This window comes from Citrus sinensis, chromosome 3 (genome assembly GCF_022201045.2).
Source record: "Citrus sinensis cultivar Valencia sweet orange chromosome 3, DVS_A1.0, whole genome shotgun sequence".
In the NCBI taxonomy this organism is placed as follows: domain Eukaryota; kingdom Viridiplantae; phylum Streptophyta; class Magnoliopsida; order Sapindales; family Rutaceae; genus Citrus; species Citrus sinensis.
Window position 1 is genome coordinate 13,373,435 of NC_068558.1, and position 18,875 is coordinate 13,392,309.

An 18,875-nucleotide genomic window follows, 5' to 3' on the forward strand; every position below is an offset into this window, starting at 1 on the left:
ATTTTCTCTTCCCCTCTAATTTTTGTGGATGTTTTGACTTCTCGTCGACAAATAATAATAGTCTTGTCTAGATACCGCCTTGGTTACACCGGCTCTCTAGTATAAGGTTATTATTATTTGGCACGATAAGCCCTTAGCACCATATTGATTAGAGCGTGGTTCATGAGGTGTGGATTCCCCCCTCATGATTTAATTGGCATTAATACGTATTATTTAGCCCATGATGCATGTTGATACGGATCCAGATACCCAAGTACGTTATTTCAATAGAATTCTCTTCAATTTATTCTCGCCATTTCAATACCAATTTTAGAATTTATTCTCACCATTTTAATTTAAGTTTTAGCATATTCCAAATCATTTCTACCATAAATCCAATCACCCATTTACAAAATTAATTCTACACAATTAAAATCCACCTCCTCGTGGGATCGACACTCGTCACCATTAGTCTATACTACAATAGATTCGTGCGCTTGCGAGTACATTAAAATTTGCACAACAAGTTTTTGGCGCCGTTGCCGGGGAGGTAAGCAATTTTAATTCATAGAATTAATTTTTGTGAATAATTTCTTTTATTTGTTTTCTTGTATTTTTTTTTATTATTAAAAAAAAAAGAAAAAAAAAAGTGAATCTACATTTAAAGGTTAGTATTTCTTTTCTTTTTCTCTTCTTTAAAATTCTGTAATTTAATTTTCCATTTATTTTTCTTTGTAATTTTTTTTTGTTTATCTTATTAATTTAATTTTTAGTTAATTTCTTTCACGTATTTATTTTTGTGTATTTTTATAGAAAGGTTGTAATAGCGCAATAAGGTTAGTATCGTAATTTCTCCCTCTTCTTTATTTTTATTTGTTTTGTTCCCATCTTTATTTTTTGTTTTGTTTGCATCTTTATTTTTATTTTATTTATTTTGCATGCATGGTCGTAGGTCATTATTACCTAATCTTGAACCTATAGACCTTGAATTAGAAAAAACACTTCGCACACACAAACACGTTAAAAATAAAATGGATTTACAAGCACCACAGGAGAGGCCATTTAAGGACTATTTTAGTCCCTTAGCTAATTTGAGCACGTCATGCATAAGATACCCAAATGTAGCTGCTAGGAGTTTTGAATTAAAACCTAGTGTGTTAAATTGTCTCCCTACATTTTATGGCCTAGAAAATGAGGATCCATATAATCATTTGAATGATTTTCATGCCATTTGTCAAACATTCAAATATGAGAATTTTTCAGATGATGATGTTAAACTTAGACTATTCCCATTTTCTTTAAAAGATAGAGCTCGTTCATGGTTAAATACTTTACCTGCTAATAGCATTTCATCATGGGAACAAATGGTAACGAAATTTTTGAATAAATATTTCCCAGTGCATAAAACCAATGCTATTCGCAGGGAAATCTCGGAGTTTACCCAGAAAGATGACGAGCAATTTTTCGAAACATGGGAGCGATTCAATGGGCTACTCTTGAAGTGTCCACATCATGGGTACGAGAAATGGCACCAATGCCAATACTTTTTGGAGGGATTACTACCAAATGTGCAAGAATGGCTAATGGCAACAAGTGGAGGAGAGCTAATGTCAAAAAGTACGTCAGAAATTTGGGAATTCTTCCAGCGACAAGCGGACAATTCCCAACAACGGAGTCGATCACTCAGGAATACTAGAAGGATTAAAGGAGTGAATGAGGTTCACATTGGCGAGTCAACTTTGGGAATCAAAGAAGTCAAGGAGATGGTTGAAGGTCTTGCTCGACAAATAGCATCATTATCGACTGCTAAATCAACAGAACCACATGACCATGACTCATACTCAGATCAAGCCAATGCCATAGGTGTAATGAGAAAGCCATCAAATTACAACCCATACTCCAACACATATAACCCTGGATGGAGAGATCACCCTAATTTTTCATGGTCTCAAGGATTCCAACAGAATGGACCAGCAGCTCCAGCTCCACCAATGCAACAAATTTCTCAAACTCCTCAAGCCTCTCAGCCACCATTTAGACCATACAATCAGAACCAGAATTACTCTCAGCCCAGACCATGGGAGGATTCATTCCAGAATCTTAAGAATCTTACTCACTCCACGATTGAGCAACAGAACCGCACCATTGATGGACTACGAAATGAGTTGAGAGCAGGCTTCAACTCACAAGCTCAATCAGTTTCAAGCCTCGAGAAGATGGTGGGACAACTTGCTTCTTCAGTTCAGACCTTGGCAATGACCGTTGAGAAAGGTAAGTTTCCAAGTCAACCAGTGCCTAACCCTAAAGGAGTGCATGAAGCAAGTACCAGTTCACTACAGCAGCATGGAGAAGTCAAAGCTGTCATGACCTTGCGAAAAGGAAAAGAAATCGACAACAAAGTGGAGATGCCGGTGACAAAGGAAAATCAAATTGTACCTGTAAACGTTGAGGACTCACCACCGGAGGAGAGAGAAGAAGCCAACCCATGAGAATACGTTCCCAAAGCTCCATTTCCTCAGAGGTTAGCGAAAGGAAAAAAGGGAAAATCTACAGGTGAGATTCTTGAAATCTTCAAACAGGTAAGTGTTAACATCCCTTTGCTTGATGCTATTAAACAAGTTCCATCTTATGCCAAGTTTCTTAAAGACCTTTGTACTAAAAAGAGAAATATGCATGTTCAAAAGAAGGCATTTTTAACAGAAAACGTTAGTTCTATACTCCAACATAAAATTCCTTTAAAATGCAAAGATCCAGGTTCTCCCACTATCTCATGTAGTATAGGGAACCACACAATTGAGAATGCTTTGTTGGATTTAGGAGCTAGTGTAAATTTATTGCCTTACTCTGTGTTTGTGAAACTTGGACTGGGAGAATTACACCCAACTCCAGTGGTGTTACAACTTGCAGATCGGTCCACGAAAATACCTCGTGGTATTGTGGAGGACGTGCTTATCCAGGTAGACAAGTTTTATTTTCCTGTTGATTTCATTGTAATTGACACTCAACCAATACAGGATTCAAGGAAGCACATCCCCATTATTCTAGGCCGACCTTTCTTGGCAACTGCGGATGCTCACATTCAATGCAGGACTGGAAATATGCAGTTGTCTTTCGGCAACATGACTATGGAGCTGAACATCTTCAACATTGCCAAACAACCTCACAGTGCAGATGATGGAATTGTTGATGTGGATTTAATTGAAGCATTAGTTGATGATACTTTTGTTTCAAACCTTAGTGATGATCCTTTACAAACATGTTTAACTCACTTTGGTTTTGATTTTGATATTGACAGATCGGTTGATGAGGTCAACGCCCTGCTTGACTCAGCACCATCTATGGACACTAATAAATGGAAGTCAAGAGTTGAACAACTAGCACCATCAGAGAAGAAACTCATCCCATCATCAGAATCACCACCGAAACTCGAGCTCAAACCATTACCCAACACATTGGAATATGCATTTTTGGGAGAAGAAAGTACTCTACCGGTAATCATCTCATCATCCCTCAATGACGAACAAAAAGGTAAGTTGTTGGATGTTTTAAAAGAGCACAAAGGAGCATTAGGATGGACCATAGCAGACATCAAAGGTATAAATCCAGTAGACTGCATGCATTACATTCACCTTGATGAAAATGCTAAATCTACTAGGGAAATGCAACGTCGGTTAAATCCTAATATGAAAGAAGTGGTTAGAACTGAAGTCCTTAAGCTATTAGATGCGGGTATCATTTACCCCATTTCTGATAGTTCATGGGTCAGTCCTGTACAAGTTGTCCCTAAAAAGTCAGGAGTCACAGTAGTTACCAATGCTGATAATGAATTGATACCCACTAGAGTGACTACAGGATGGCGTGTATGCATTGATTATAGAAAGTTGAATTCTGTCACACGTAAAGACCATTTTCCTTTACCATTTATTGATCAAATGCTTGATAGATTAGCAGGACATGAATTTTATTGCTTTCTAGATGGCTACTCAGGATATAATCAGATTCCCATAGCACCAAAAGATCAAGAGAAAACTACTTTCACTTGCCCTTTTGGCACATTTGCATATAGAAGAATGCCATTTGGATTATGTAATGCACCTGCTACATTTCAACGATGCATGCTAAGCATTTTTTCTGATATGGTTGAACGATTTCTTGAAGTCTTTATGGATGATTTTTCTGTCTTTGGTGACTCGTTTGATCAATGTTTACATCATCTAACACTAGTTTTGCAGAGATGTGTCGAGAAGAACTTGGTATTAAATTGGGAGAAATGCCATTTTATGGTAAAACAAGGTATTGTTCTCGGTCACATCATTTCGAGCAAAGGTATTGAGGTTGACAAAGCCAAGGTGGATCTCATTTCTAATCTTCCTCCACCCAGAACAGTCAGAGAAGTAAGATCTTTCCTTGGGCATGCTGGTTTCTATAGACGTTTCATTAAAGATTTTAGCAAAGTTTCTAGACCCTTATGCAATTTACTTGCTAAGGATGTACCTTTTATCTTTAATGATTCATGTCTTATGGCGTTTGAAAAATTAAAACGGTTGTTGACATCATCACCCATCATTCAGGCCCCAAACTGGAGCTTACCATTTGAGCTCATGTGTGATGCATCTGATTATGCAGTAGGAGCAGTATTAGGACAAAGAGTTGATCGAATTCCCCATGTTATTTACTATGCTAGTATGACATTGAATGATGCACAGTTGAACTATTCAACTACTGAAAAAGAAATGCTAGCAGTAGTGTTTGCATTGGAAAAATTTCGATCTTATCTCATTGGTTGTAAAATAATTATATTCACAGATCATGCTGCTCTTAAATATCTTCTCACAAAGAAAGATGCAAAAGCCAGACTAATTCGTTGGGTGTTACTTTTGCAGGAGTTTGACTTGGAATTCAAAGATAAGAAAGGGACAGAAAATGTTGTGGCGGACCACCTCTCTCGTCTCCATTTTGACACAATTACAGAATCATTACCATTGAATGAGTCATTTCCAGATGAACAATTAATGAATGTGGAAGTATTACCTTGGTATGCTGATATAGTTAATTATCTTGTTACAGGTAAACTTCCAGAGCATTGGACCAAGCAAGACAAGGCTAAATTCTTTGCAGAGATAAAGAATTTCTTTTGGGATGACCCGTATTTGTTCAAGTATTGTGCAGACCAAATTGTTAGACGATGTGTCCAAGAAAGTGAAATTCAAAATATCCTTTCATTCTGCCATGAACAAGCTTGTGGAGGCCATTTCAGTGCTAAGAAAACAGCGACTAAAGTTTTACAATGTGGTTTCTATTGGCCATCTATATTTCGAGACGCTTACACTTTCTGTTCTTCATGTGATAGGTGTCAACGAATGGGGAGCATTACACGAAGGAACATGATGCCACTAAATCCAATTTTAGTGGTTGAGATTTTTGACGTATGGGGTATCGACTTCATGGGACCCTTTCCCCTGTCTTTTGGCCATCAATACATATTGGTTGCTGTTGACTACGTATCGAAATGGGTAGAAGCAATTCCATGTAGGACCAATGATCACAAGGTGGTGATAGCATTTTTGAAAAGCAACATTGTTTCACGCTTTGGATTCCCACGAGCGATAATCAGTGATGGTGGTGCCCACTTTTGTAACAAAGCATTCAAAGCTCTTTTGACAAAGTATTCAATCACACACAAAGTGGCAACTCCGTATCATCCGCAAACCAGTGGCCAAGTTGAGATATCCAATCGAGAAATAAAGCACATATTAGAAAAAACGGTGAGGCCAGACAGGAAAGATTGGTCATTAAGACTTGATGATGCATTATGGGCATATAGAACGGCTTTCAAGACCCCGATTGGGATGTCACCCTACAGGCTAGTGTATGGAAAAGCTTGCCACCTACCTGTGGAACTCGAGCATCGTGCATATTGGGCCATCAAGAAATTCAATTTTGACATGCAGCAAGCCAGCTCAGAAAGAAGATTACAGCTGGCAGAACTTGACGAAATTCGCAATGACGCGTACGAAAATGCCAAGATTTACAAGCAACGAATGAAAGTCTTCCATGATAAGCAAATTATGAGAAAATCGTTCACTCCAGGTCAGAAAGTGCTTTTATTCAATTCTCGCTTGCACCTATTCCCAGGTAAGTTACGCTCTCGTTGGTCTGGCCCATTTATTGTTCATACTGTTTTTCCACATGGGGCAATTGAAATTAAAGACCCAAAGAATGGTGTCACGTTTAAAGTTAATGGTCAAAGATTAAAGCCATATCTAGAGTACCAACCACATGAAGAAGACACCGAAATAAATTTGAGTGACCCACCAAATTTGAATTGATTTTTTTTTCTTTTCGTTGATTTGATTTTTCTTTCTTTCTTTTTATTATTATTCTTTTGCTAATTGAAATTGTTTTTGCATAAGTGTGTTTATTTTACCATTAAGTTTTCTCTTATCGTTTTTAATCATGAGTACCTTACTTAGACCGTTCCTCCTGAACATTCTTAAACCACTTCAACGTGTCAAAACTCATCTCAAAAGACAAATTCAATTTTGTAAAACACAACGCATTTGGGCTCTACAACCACCAGAGTTAGTAGCCTATGTTGAGGGTTTAGAACGCCAACTCCGAGACATTGAGAGAAGTGTTTACGACATCCAGTTGGAGCTTGAGGTAAATTCAATAAGAGGACGATTTTAATTTTCTTTGTGTGTTTTAATTTGTTTTTCTTTTTGTGTGCTTTAGTTTGTTACCCCGGTGAAGTGGCGGATAACGGTACTCCGTGACAATCAAGTCGGTTACTTCAGTTTCCCATAATAACTGATATTCTGAGGCGAAGGTATGGACAGAAACGAGATTCTAGCGAAGCTTCACAAGCGATTCCCTTCACTTCCTCAGAATGCCCTCCTTACGATCTATAAAGCTCGGTCCGAACGCATGCGATTACTCATGAGGAATAACATACTTGCTGACATCCGTTGGTTAATCGAGGCTAAAGTACGATCGGCAGGTGAGTTACCTCTAAAATTTATTGCATACATGCCTGGTTGTGGTAAAGGAAATTATGCAAGAAAACGACGAGCTCGAAGAATTTCTGTTGCTTGTCATAAGTGTGCCAGAATGAGTTGCAATAAAAACCCATGTTCTTTAGGAATGATGTCTGATAACAGGGAAGATAAGATTCAATTCATTAGGGATGGCTTGAATAAGGAGTCATTGGATGATATCCTTTTGTCTCTTGAAACGCATCCCAGTGGATATGTGCAAGGAGCGATTCTCCAGTTATGGCCATTATTCCAGAAAGAGCATGCACGATATAGTCTCGGGAATCTGACTATAAACGACCCTGTTTGCCAGTTTATAAGAAAACTGGATAGGAAGCCTATCCTCGACCCATAGAGGGCGTTCAAGCCGTTTCTGGACGTAGAACCAGAGGAAGATGTGAGCCACAGTCGCAACTACCTGTAAATATCCTTTCACTTTACTGTTATTTTATTTCACTATTGTTTTATTGTGTGCATTATTGTCTTTAAAAATTTTATTACTGTTTGCTTTTTCCTTATTACTGTTTTCTTTTTCCCTTTTACTGTTTCCTTTTTGACTAGCGAGCCACGTGCTTTACGCGTTATTTGACACTGACATGTTACCTCATACATAACTGTGATCCACTGTCACCAAGACTCTTAAATGTGATTTCTTTTGTCAAACACTCACAAATTGTTTTTGAGAAATATTCCAATGGCAGCTACTCCCAATAGACAATTCAAGAACATTTGTGTGCTTTCTGGATTTACCTATGGCAAACATAAAGAGTTCGTTGAGGCAGCCATAGATCTTGGTCGAAGCATAGCAGCGAGAAAATTACATTTGGTGTATGGAGGAGGTAACCGAGGGTTATCAAAAATGGTCTCAGAAGCAGCTTTTATCAGAGGAAGTCAAGTGTTAGGCATCATCCCAAGAGTCCTAAAACCATTGGGCAGTTCGTCTGACTCATCAACTGGAGAAGAGTTAGTCGTCTCAGGTATGCAAGAAAGAATAACTGAAATGCTTAATCATGCTGATGCTTTTATTTTCCTTCCAGGAGATCTTGCAACACTAGAGGCACTTATGACACTAGCATCTTGGGCCCATCTGCACATCCACCAGAAACCCATCGGTTTGTTAAATGTCAATAACTTTTATGATGGCTTTATCGCATTTCTTAACCATGCAATAAAAAACTACTTCATTCCTTCCCATGCGAAAAAACTTTTTATTTGTGCTCACACTGCTAATGAGCTACTTGATATGTTACAAGCTTATAGACCGGAGCCAAACCCTTGGACCTTTGTGTTGGAGCGTCCAAATAATGATGGTAACAGTAGCAGCAGTAAGAAGTACAAATTAGATTTAACTCTCCGCCTATAAATATTTTCTTCTGTGTTGCACCACCCAGGTGATGTCTTCTAAATTCTACTTCTTTCCTTTCAAACATTGAGGACAATGTTTCGTTCTGGTTGGGGGGAGGGAATAGTCGACAATTGTAGAATTTTGGTTAAGTTTTTACTAATTTTTGTTGTAGAAACTAACTGTTGCTAACTTTTTGTGTTGAAGATGGCTGAATATGGAGTGTAGTGACTCTAGAAACGCATCTTCATCGTTTATAAAAAAAAAAAAAATTCAGACATTTTCTTTTTCTTTATTATGTGTTTATGTTTATTTTTCTTCTTTTTAATTTCTCCTCTATAAATATACATTTTCCAACTTTTGAGTCGAAGATGGCTGAATATGGAGTGTATTTCCTCTAGAAACGCATCTTCTTTAAAAAAAAAAAAATCATTTTCGTTTTCTATCATTTTACGTGTAACTTTTCTAATTAGTTTTTATGCATCATTTTCACATTTCTGCATGCATATTTTCCTTTCATGTTTAGAATAGATTGGGGGGTAGAATGTTGTTTAAAAAAAAAAAAAATTTGTGTGATTTGTTTTAACATTGGGTGACATGATTAATTTTAAATTTTAGTATTTGTATTATCTTTGGTCTTAAGTGATGTTACATTATGTTTACTACTCTACATGTTGATGTCGGAGACATATATGAGTTGCTTGAAGGAATGAACATGTCATAATAAGTACCAAGTGAGTTTTTGAGCCTATTATTTTTCTTGGAGAATAACCCTTTTGCCCACTCTTTATACAGCTTAGCAGTTTATTATTTTATACACGATCTCTAAATTACTTTTGAGTTAACCCTAAAAAAAAAAAAAATTGTAAAATAAAAAAAAAAAGAAAAAAGAAAAAGAAAAAAAAGTGTGTTGCTACATTTGGAGGCCCATCTAACTAGTAGATATGGAAGGTTATTTAGAGCCCTAAAAGACGATGGAAATGCCATCTTTGATCCGTTTGAGCCTTTCTAGCCATCCCTTTTATTAAATATCCATAGTTAACCCTTTTGAGCCTTTAAAAAAAAACATATATATTTTCTTTGTCAACTTATCATCTTGACCCACTCCGATTTGGAGTATTACCCGATGTCTTATAAGTTCCATCACCTATTTATGTTTGAGAAAATGTAAATAATTATGTTGTTCAGTGAAGTTGTGCCAAAAAAAAAAAAATAAAAAAAAAATAATAAAAAAATAATAAAAATAAAAACAAAAACAAAAACAAAAACAAAAGTTGTTGTTTCAAAAGAATAAAAATAGGTGAAATCCACCTTGCAACTTCCAAAAAAAAAAAAAAAAAAAATTTTCTCTGCATTTTTCTCAAACATACACTTTGTTTTCCTTATTTTCCTTCTTTGTTAGCCATGTCCCTAGCCTACGTTTCATCCTAATAAAAGTCCTTCTTGATTTTAGGGAACTATAGTTTGAAGTAGAAGCTAGTTATATGGGCTAAAAAGATGTAGTGATGCATAATTAAAAAAAAAAAAAAAAGATAAATAAAGTGGGTTGACTAACATTTTATTTGACTTAAGATCGTATTATTTCTAAGCTGAGGGCATATTTATTTCATCTTGGTGAGAGCATGTGATATCACTTCTTTATTATTTTCTCTCTCAATTACCATTCATTGGAGTGACTATTTTTATTGGGATTAATTTATTTGTGAGAGTGTCACTACTTCCAGTGAGATTTTGGGGTTTGACATGTCATTCTTGAGAGTAGCTAAAACAAAGTCTACTGGGCTAATTCATGTGGATGGTTGATGTGGGTGTGATGTTGCTTTAGACTGGAGATAATGCTTATACTTTTATTTGAGTGTTATCATTAATCTGATGGAATAAATACGAGTGTTTCTATTAAAACAAAAAAAAATTATTTTGAATTTGAATTTTGTTTTCGCTTTATTTGCTAGGGACTAGCAATAAGCTGGTTGGGGGGTGTGTTGAGTATTAGAAAATGCATATTTATAAAGGAGAAAACCGTCATTTTACATTTTAAGTCTTACTAACAACCCTTACTTTTATATATTTAACCTTCTTGTGATTTAATTACATGTGTTTTATTTTAATTAAGTATTTTATGTATTTTAGGGGCATTATAGTCATTTCACAATAAAGGAGAGATCAGACGGCAAAACGGACATCACTTTTGAACTCAGGACGGTCGAAAACCTTAGGAGGAGCATAAAAGGAAAAATGGCACTATTCACATGTACGGTACTATTCACGTGTACGGTACTGTATACGTTACTGTTCACGACACTGTTCACATAGACGGATGATGACGTGGCATTGACCGATGATGTGGCATTGACTGATGAGGTGTCACGATCCTGTTGGACTAAAATTCTTATGTACTGTTGATGGTGACGTGGCAGCATATCAGTGGACGAAAAATCTCGCGTACGGTGCATGCATCACACAGGATTATTTTCAACCAAACCGCGTTACTGTTCATCCGGGTCAAACCGCGTTACTGTTCAAAGTCGGGTCAAACCGTGTTACTGTTCATCCGCGTGGTCAAACGTGGACTGTTGACTGATGACGTGGCGCAATCCTGAGCGTCCAAACTGTTTTTAATCCGATGGCCATGATTTACTCCATGTATCTATAACAAGGGGGCCTCCCCCCCCTAATTTGATATCTCTGAATCCATTTTTGGGATCCATTTTCTGTAATTCCCTCTCCATCTTGTATTTTCTTCGTATTTTAATAAATTTCTATTTTGCCCCTAGTTCAATTATGAGTGGCTAATTTTCTTTCAAGCTTGGGTTGAAGGTGAAGTCTCAACATGTGTCATGAGCTTAATTTGGTAAATTTATTTTCTCTTCCCCTCTAATTTTTGTGGATGTTTTGACTTCTCGTCGACAAATAATAATAGTCTTGTCTAGATACCGCCTTGGTTACACCGGCTCTCTAGTATAAGGTTATTATTATTTGGCACGATAAGCCCTTAGCACCATATTGATTAGAGCGTGGTTCATGAGGTGTGGATTCCCCCCTCATGATTTAATTGGCATTAATACGTATTATTTAGCCCATGATGCATGTTGATACGGATCCAGATACCCAAGTACGTTATTTCAATAGAATTCTCTTCAATTTATTCTCGCCATTTCAATACCAATTTTAGAATTTATTCTCACCATTTTAATTTAAGTTTTAGCATATTCCAAATCATTTCTACCATAAATCCAATCACCCATTTACAAAATTAATTCTACACAATTAAAATCCACCTCCTCGTGGGATCGACACTCGTCACCATTAGTCTATACTACAATAGATTCGTGCGCTTGCGAGTACATTAAAATTTGCACAACACCCACTACAAAAGACAGTAATGGTGACATGGGTGGTAGTTGATGAGCCCAGCCTTTATCAAGTTATTTTAGGCAGACCGTTCAATATGATAGCAGGAGCCGTGAGCTCAACCCACATGCAATGTGTGAAGTTTAGAGTTCAATGTGGAGTTGGAGTTATGAGGGGCCAGCAACAAATAGCTCGAAGTTGTTGCGCTACAGCTGCGAGAGAATCCATGCAGATCACGAGTATCGACCCACGAGTTGAAAATAAATTGTGCCAATAGCAACCTAATGAAGAAATGAAACAAATGCTGGTAAGTGAGGTTGATCCGAGCAGAGTGGTAAGAGTGGGAACAAAAATTATGGATGACATCTCCAATGAGCTTCAGATTTATTGATGGAGTTCTAGGGCCGAGCTGGCAAGGACTATATAAAGTGTTATACTCATTTGGTAATGGGGAATATAAGTTAGGTTATCAGGATGGCAGGGTCGTTGGCAAGGCATGGAATGCAGAGCACCTGTGAAAATACTATCAGCTAAAATATGTCTTATTTATGATGTTCTTGTTTGTTTGTTTTCTTTAAATATGCTAAGAAAGTTTGTTTCTTTGTTATTTCAATTTGTTATGTTTTCAATTCTGTAACTTCTACTATATTAATATCAATGAGGTTATTTAGAAGTGCAACTTTATTTCTTATCTACTTGTGACTGTTCTTATTTGAGATCGAGATCGACACTTGGACCTTATTGAGGTCCAATGAAAAAAAAAATTTATCCAGTCTTATTGAGATTAAGATTGGCATTTTTGGACCTTATTGAGTTTCAACGTGAAAAGATTTATCCAATCTTATTGAGATTGATATCGACATTGCGACCTTATTGAGGTCCAACGTGAAAAAGTTATCCAATCTTATTGAGATTGAGATCGACATTTTTGGACCGTATTGAGGTCCAACGTGAAACGATTTATCAAATCTTATTGAGATTGAGATCGACATAGCGGCCTTGTTGAGGTCCAACGTGAAAAAATTTATCCAATCTTATTGAGATTTAGATCGGCATTTTTGGACCTTATTGAGGTCCGACGTGAAAAAAAAAAATTCCAATCTTATTCAGATTGAGATCAGCATTTTTGGACCTTATTGAGGTCTAACATGAAAAAATTTATCCAATCTTATTGAGATTGATATCGGCATTTTTGGACCGTATTAAGGTCTAATGTGAAAAGATTTATTTAATCTTATTGAGATTGATATCGGTATTTTTGGACCGTATTGAGGTCTAACGTGAAAAGATTTATCCAATTTTATTGAGATTGATATTGACATTGCGACCTTGTTGAGGTCCAACGTGTAAAAGTTATCCAATCTTATTGAGATTAAGATCGATATTTTTGGACTGTATTGAGGTCCAACGGGAAAAGATTTATCCAATCTTATTGAGATTGAGATCGACATAGCGGCCTTATTGAGGTCCAACGTGAAAAAATTCATTCAATCTTATTGAGATTGAGATCGACATTGCGGCCTTGTTGAGGTCTTACCTAAAAAAATTATCAAATCTTATTGAGATTGAGGTTGTCATTTTGAACTTGTTGAGGTCTAATTGTAATTCGGCCTTGTTGAGATTGAGGACGGCTATTACCTTGTGGTTAGACAGCCTTAACTTTTATCTTGTTAAGATCTACATTTTTCAATTTTATCGAAATTGGCCTTTACCTTATTTAGGTTGACCATTTCCTTGTTAAGGTCGGTCATAAGTTAAGTTCTACAATTTTCTATTTATTGAGGTTGGCCATTGCCTCGTTGAGTTTGGTCATAGCCTTAACATTTACGTTCTACAATGTTCAATTTTGTTGAGGTCGGCCATTGCCTTATTGAGGTCGGCCATAAGATAAGTTCTACAATTTTTTATTTATTGAGGTTGGTCATTGCCTCGTGGAGTTTGGCCATAGCCTTAACATTTACGTTCTACAATATTCAATTTTGTTGAGGTCGGCCATTGCCTTATTGAGGCCAGCTATAAGCTAAGTTCTACAATTTTCTATTTGTTGAGGTTGGCCATTGTCTCGTGGAGTTTGACCATAGCCTTAACATTTACGTTCTACGATGTTCAATTTTGTTGAGGTCGACCATTGCCTTGTTGAGGTCGACCATAAGCTTAACATTTAAGTTCTACAATTTTTCAATTTTTTTTAAGGTCGGCCATTGCCTTGTTGAGGTCGGTCATAGGCTTAACATTAAGTTGCACAATTTTCAATTTTATTGAGATCGGTCATTGTCTTGTTGAGGTCAACAATTTATCTTGTTGAAGTTGATATTTTTGTGAGGTCAACATTTTCCTTATCGAGATTGACATCGAAATGATAGAATCTTAGTGAATTCAAGGTCATTGCTTGGTGTTATTGCTACCAAAGTTGACCATATCTATTTGTTTGACCTTAACAGAGTCTTAGATGGGCTCAGTCTACGGAATGCAAGTCATAACCAGCCCTAGTAAATAAAGAGTAATAAAGGCAAGGTCAGCATAATAATTATCCGACTACAAAGGCAAAATAAAGTTCAGTAGCATACGATCTACAAAAGTTCATATTGCAAAAAGGGGCAAGCATTGTAATAATTAAATTTAGGAAGTTCTCTCTTGGTCTTCAACAACCCTACTAGTTAGGGAGACCTCACCCTTAACCCCGACTCGATCACCTCGAGGCATTTGGTCATGGTTATTTTCTTGGTCCACACCTGAAGATTTCTTCTTACCCTTCTCTTTGCTCATTGTTCCGCTCTACACCGTCTTTCTTTTGCTTGCAGCCATATTGCTCTTTCTTAATTATTTTAGTTTCCAATACTATTCATATCTTCTCAGTATTGAAAACTAGGGGACTGGTGTTGGGTTTTGAGAAAATTTTTCTATTAGTTTCCAACATCGGCAATGACTTTCTGGTATTGAAAACTAGGGGACTGGTGTTTGGGTTGGATTTTTTTGGTAATGTCTCAAAATATAGTCGATCCTAATCTACTCAGAACTTATTATTGTTGAGCTGACCTCATAAGTACAACCTGGAGCCTATATTGGCGACCTGGTTTACAAGTACGACCTAAGATCTATGTGAATGACCTAGTTTAAGAATACAACCTCAACGCTATATGAGCGAATGAGAAATTCATCTGTTTGATATGAAAGTGAAGTAATTTGACCTTAAAATTCTCTTGTCCGACCTGAGAATTAGCTTGACATGGAAAATTGCTAGTTAAGAGAACATGGCCTAATTTATAGGGAAGTTGTGTGCCACGATCTATTTAAACCACCTCCAACTGACAATCATTTGCAACTGCTGAAGAAAGCAGGCTGAAGTTAAGGAGGTAACTGTACACAACCAAGAGTCTATTTAAATTGAAGAGTGCATCAGGTGAGAGGGTGAGCAAAATCAACCAAAGCTTCTACAAGATGTTCAGCCCCTCTACCGAAAAATTACTTGACTTTAATTCATTCATAATTCTTCATTCTCATTTTTCTCCTTTTATACATAATTTCTGACTTAAGCATCGGAGGGTTTACGCCGGAACCCCACCGACGTGTCCTAACCGTGTTTTCTGGTTGGCAAATATAGAAAGTTGCAATCAGACTTGCGTTTGAGCTTGGATTCACACTGTAATTCCCCAAAAGAAACAAATTCAGCTGTTGAGGTCGTTTTTCGGCATCAACAATACCTTTGGGTGTATTGATACGCTAGGATGGGGGAGCCAAGTTCGGTAGTCTTTTGTAAAATTTCAATAAATAATGTTAAAAAAATCTAACTGAACCCTTATATCATTATATATCCTCATATTTTATTATAGATCAACATAAAATTTTGCAGGTACACGAAATCTGTAGAAAGAGAATGTGAGCTATATTATTTCTTATGGAGTTTCTATTTTCAATTAGTTCTTCCTTGGAGCACCAACTTCCCTTATTTTTTAGATACTTTTAAAAATTTGAAAGTTGTCCCGATCCCCATTCCGTTGAATAATAAAAGAAAACAATTTCTTTTATTATATTTATATAAAACAAGCTTTTTAAAAATTGGATTTCGAGTTTTACAAAATAAGTTCTCAGTTATAAGTTCTGTATAAATAATACAATATGAATACAACTATAATTTTCATCCACACTAAAATGAGAAAAAAAAAGAAAGTCAAGACAAAATTGAGAGTGTAGATTGTCATTTAAAGAGCACAGGAAGTTGAAGGTAATTGAAATTGAAAATGATTCTCATTGGATGAGCAAGAGCTTTAAATTAAATTTCTGAAAAGTTTGCGTTGTAAACGAATTTTGATCACACGGGGTTTCGAGAATAAGAATGGAGGGTTAGTCATGAAATAAAAGTGGTGTTGTTAGAAATAGTGATATCTTTAAATATTTTTAATGGTATATTTTAGGAAAAAAAGGTTTTACAAGGAGTTTTTAAGGGTGTCAATAATCCAACTTTATTTTAATAAATTTAATGGGAGTTAAATTAACTAATAATTGCGAATTTTCAATTATGAATAGTGTATTGTTCCTGCTTGTTGTGAATTGTCAATTATGAATAGCGTATAGGCTGAGAGCATTTGCGAAGCAGGAGTTCTCTCTACCTCTTTCAAAACAGATAGTTCACTTTTCTTCACCAAAAGCATATCCAACTTGTTGTTCTAATCAGTTGTAAATGCATTCTTACGTTAATAATAATTCATTGTATTGCGCTGGCAAAGCTTCCTTGAGGACAGTGCTCGAAAATCTTAGCACACGCCTTCGCGCTTTGGGGAGATCTTGGGTTCATCTTCTGCACATGATGGGGAGAGGGGATTTGATCTCAACAGTACTCGGATCATAACGGAGGAAGAGAAGATTCAAGGCTTACTAATTCTCTGTTTTGTCGCTAGTTTTGCAACTTTTTTTTCACTGCTCCTTGAGTAATCCGAGTGTCCTCTGCACAGTTTGGGTACTCCAGATCAACAGCAAACAATAATAACATAAAAGCGAGTAAAGAGAATAACACAGGAGATTTACGTGGTTTGGCTTCGTTAGGCCTACATCCGCTAGGATAAACACACTCGTGCCGAGTTTATTGATCACTGAGGATTTTACAATGGAAATACACTCATTCTTAGAAGTTATTGAGCTTACAATTTCTCCCTCCCCGAAAACTATTAAGTGTTTCCTAAACCCAACCACTATGGTTCGTAGTTGCACCTTGGCTTGTCCCCTTGGTTCCTGGCCGTACCTTGGCCTTCCTCCTGGCTGCCCTTTTGGCTTGCTTCCTTGGCTGCCCCTTTGGTTGCCTCCCTTCGGCCTGCCTGTTTTGCCTCTTACTGAATTTTTTTGGCTTTTGTAGAGTAACTCCCTCAAATGATTTAAGTACCTAAATAGCTACCATAGCGGTTATCTATCATCATGGTTAGTTATCCAACCATTAAGTGCTATACGTAGTTATTTAATCATCATAGGTAGTTACAACCACGTCACAGAGCTTAAATATGGTGCCACGTAAATTAAAACTCCAACACCAAATATCTGGTATTGAACAAGCTTTTTTAATATCTGGTGTTGAACAACTTAATTCAAAATATACAATTGAATTTTGATGTTGAATTCTGTTTCGCAAGCTAGTTTTGTCTCTTTCAACTCTAATTATCAAGTCGGGTTTTATTAAGAATATTATAATCGGTTGCGTTGCCTTGTACCTTTTATTTTAGTTGAAGTTTGATTCTTGCATTCTGCATTTCCTACTTTGGTGTGCTACGGCATTTGGTTTTCCCAAATCTATTATCTAGATGTTTCTCTACACTATTTGTTTTCACTCTATCTTATTTGCTGATATGTCTGCTTTCCGAATGGAATGCATTCTCTTTGTCCAGCTGTGTGGTCCAAGCATAGAAGATGGCTCTTAATGTCCATGCTTTGTCTGAATGCTTTAGCTTGTGTAAGTTCGAAGCCTCTTTATGGTTAAAAACACATGGTGATTGATTTTCGTGCCATTTATTGACTGATATTCAGGTTTTGCCACTAATAGTTGATAGTCTTTTCCTTAATTGATAGTTGATGGGAATTTCTGACAATGTTGATAACTGTTTATCTTGCCTTTCTATTGTTGTTCTAACCTACATTAATAAGAACCAGATACCAGCTGATCAGCATGATAGAAATTCCCCCCCCCCCCCCCCCTCCCCACCTCTCTCCCATTTTATCCTAGTTTTCTTTGATGCTGAAGTTTATTTTATCCCTCTCTCTTTATATATGTATAGATGTATACTTCACTTTGTTTCTTTCATTGGCACTTCCTTCTATGTCATAGTACTTGCACGATACTGTCATTAGTTAATCATTATACATCTAATTTATTTAAGTTTTGAGCTTCTGAGGTGCCTTGAAAGGCTTATTGAATAGTGTGAACTGAAAGGAGTCAAATGAATAATGCCTGTTATTTTTCTGATACCATGCCGAACTCAAAACTCTTAACGTTGGCCACCTCCTAAAAAAATGTAAGAAAATATGTCGTAATGGAAATCATTTATTCTTTAAGCACTCTACTTGGGATTTGTCAGATAAATAGTGGTATTGAGTTTTGATTGTTTATATCTTCATATTTGGCATTTGAAATGTATACAGTCACAGGCTCATTAACAAAAGCTACTGTATGTGATTTAACTATAATATTAATAATGTTCCCCAAAAAAAAAATGTTTATATCGATTAGCATGGTCTGTGTATTACTTGTTCCCAACTTGTATTCTGAGTTTTCAGTTGGTTGTTTTCGGCGTTCCTCCTTTTTGCTAGAAAATTTTGAGCGTGTCATGTTTGGACCTTTTATAGCTTCCTTTGTACGGTCTTTTGTCATTATTATTTCACACCTGCAGATTTAAGCAGAACAAACAATTTGTTGAGGTGTGAATGGAGCTTAAATTTCAGAATAACAAATTTTAGCTATTTCTTTTCTGCGCTAGGTTTTTAGATGATGTTGGATTTTTTTTTAAGGTTTTGGGAAGAATAATTGATCATTGATTATTCTTAATATGATTGCCAAAGAGTAGGTAGCCTGATTACCAGTTCTTTCTGAGATGACTCAGATTTTGAACAGCTCTTTTTGTAATCTCTCTACCATTGCCTTTGACAATATTTATAATAAGCCGAAAATTCCTCTGATGGCACTTGAATTT

General features: G+C 36.4%; 1 non-coding gene across 1 annotated transcript; it reads right to left on the minus strand.

The window, feature by feature from the left end:
* Positions 1-1,394: 1,394 nt before the first annotated feature.
* Positions 1,395-1,498, minus strand: LOC127901552 (small nucleolar RNA R71). Its single transcript, XR_008053792.1, has one exon. It is a non-coding gene; the product is annotated as a small nucleolar RNA R71 (small nucleolar RNA).
* Between the last annotated feature and the right edge of the window lie 17,377 nt (positions 1,499-18,875).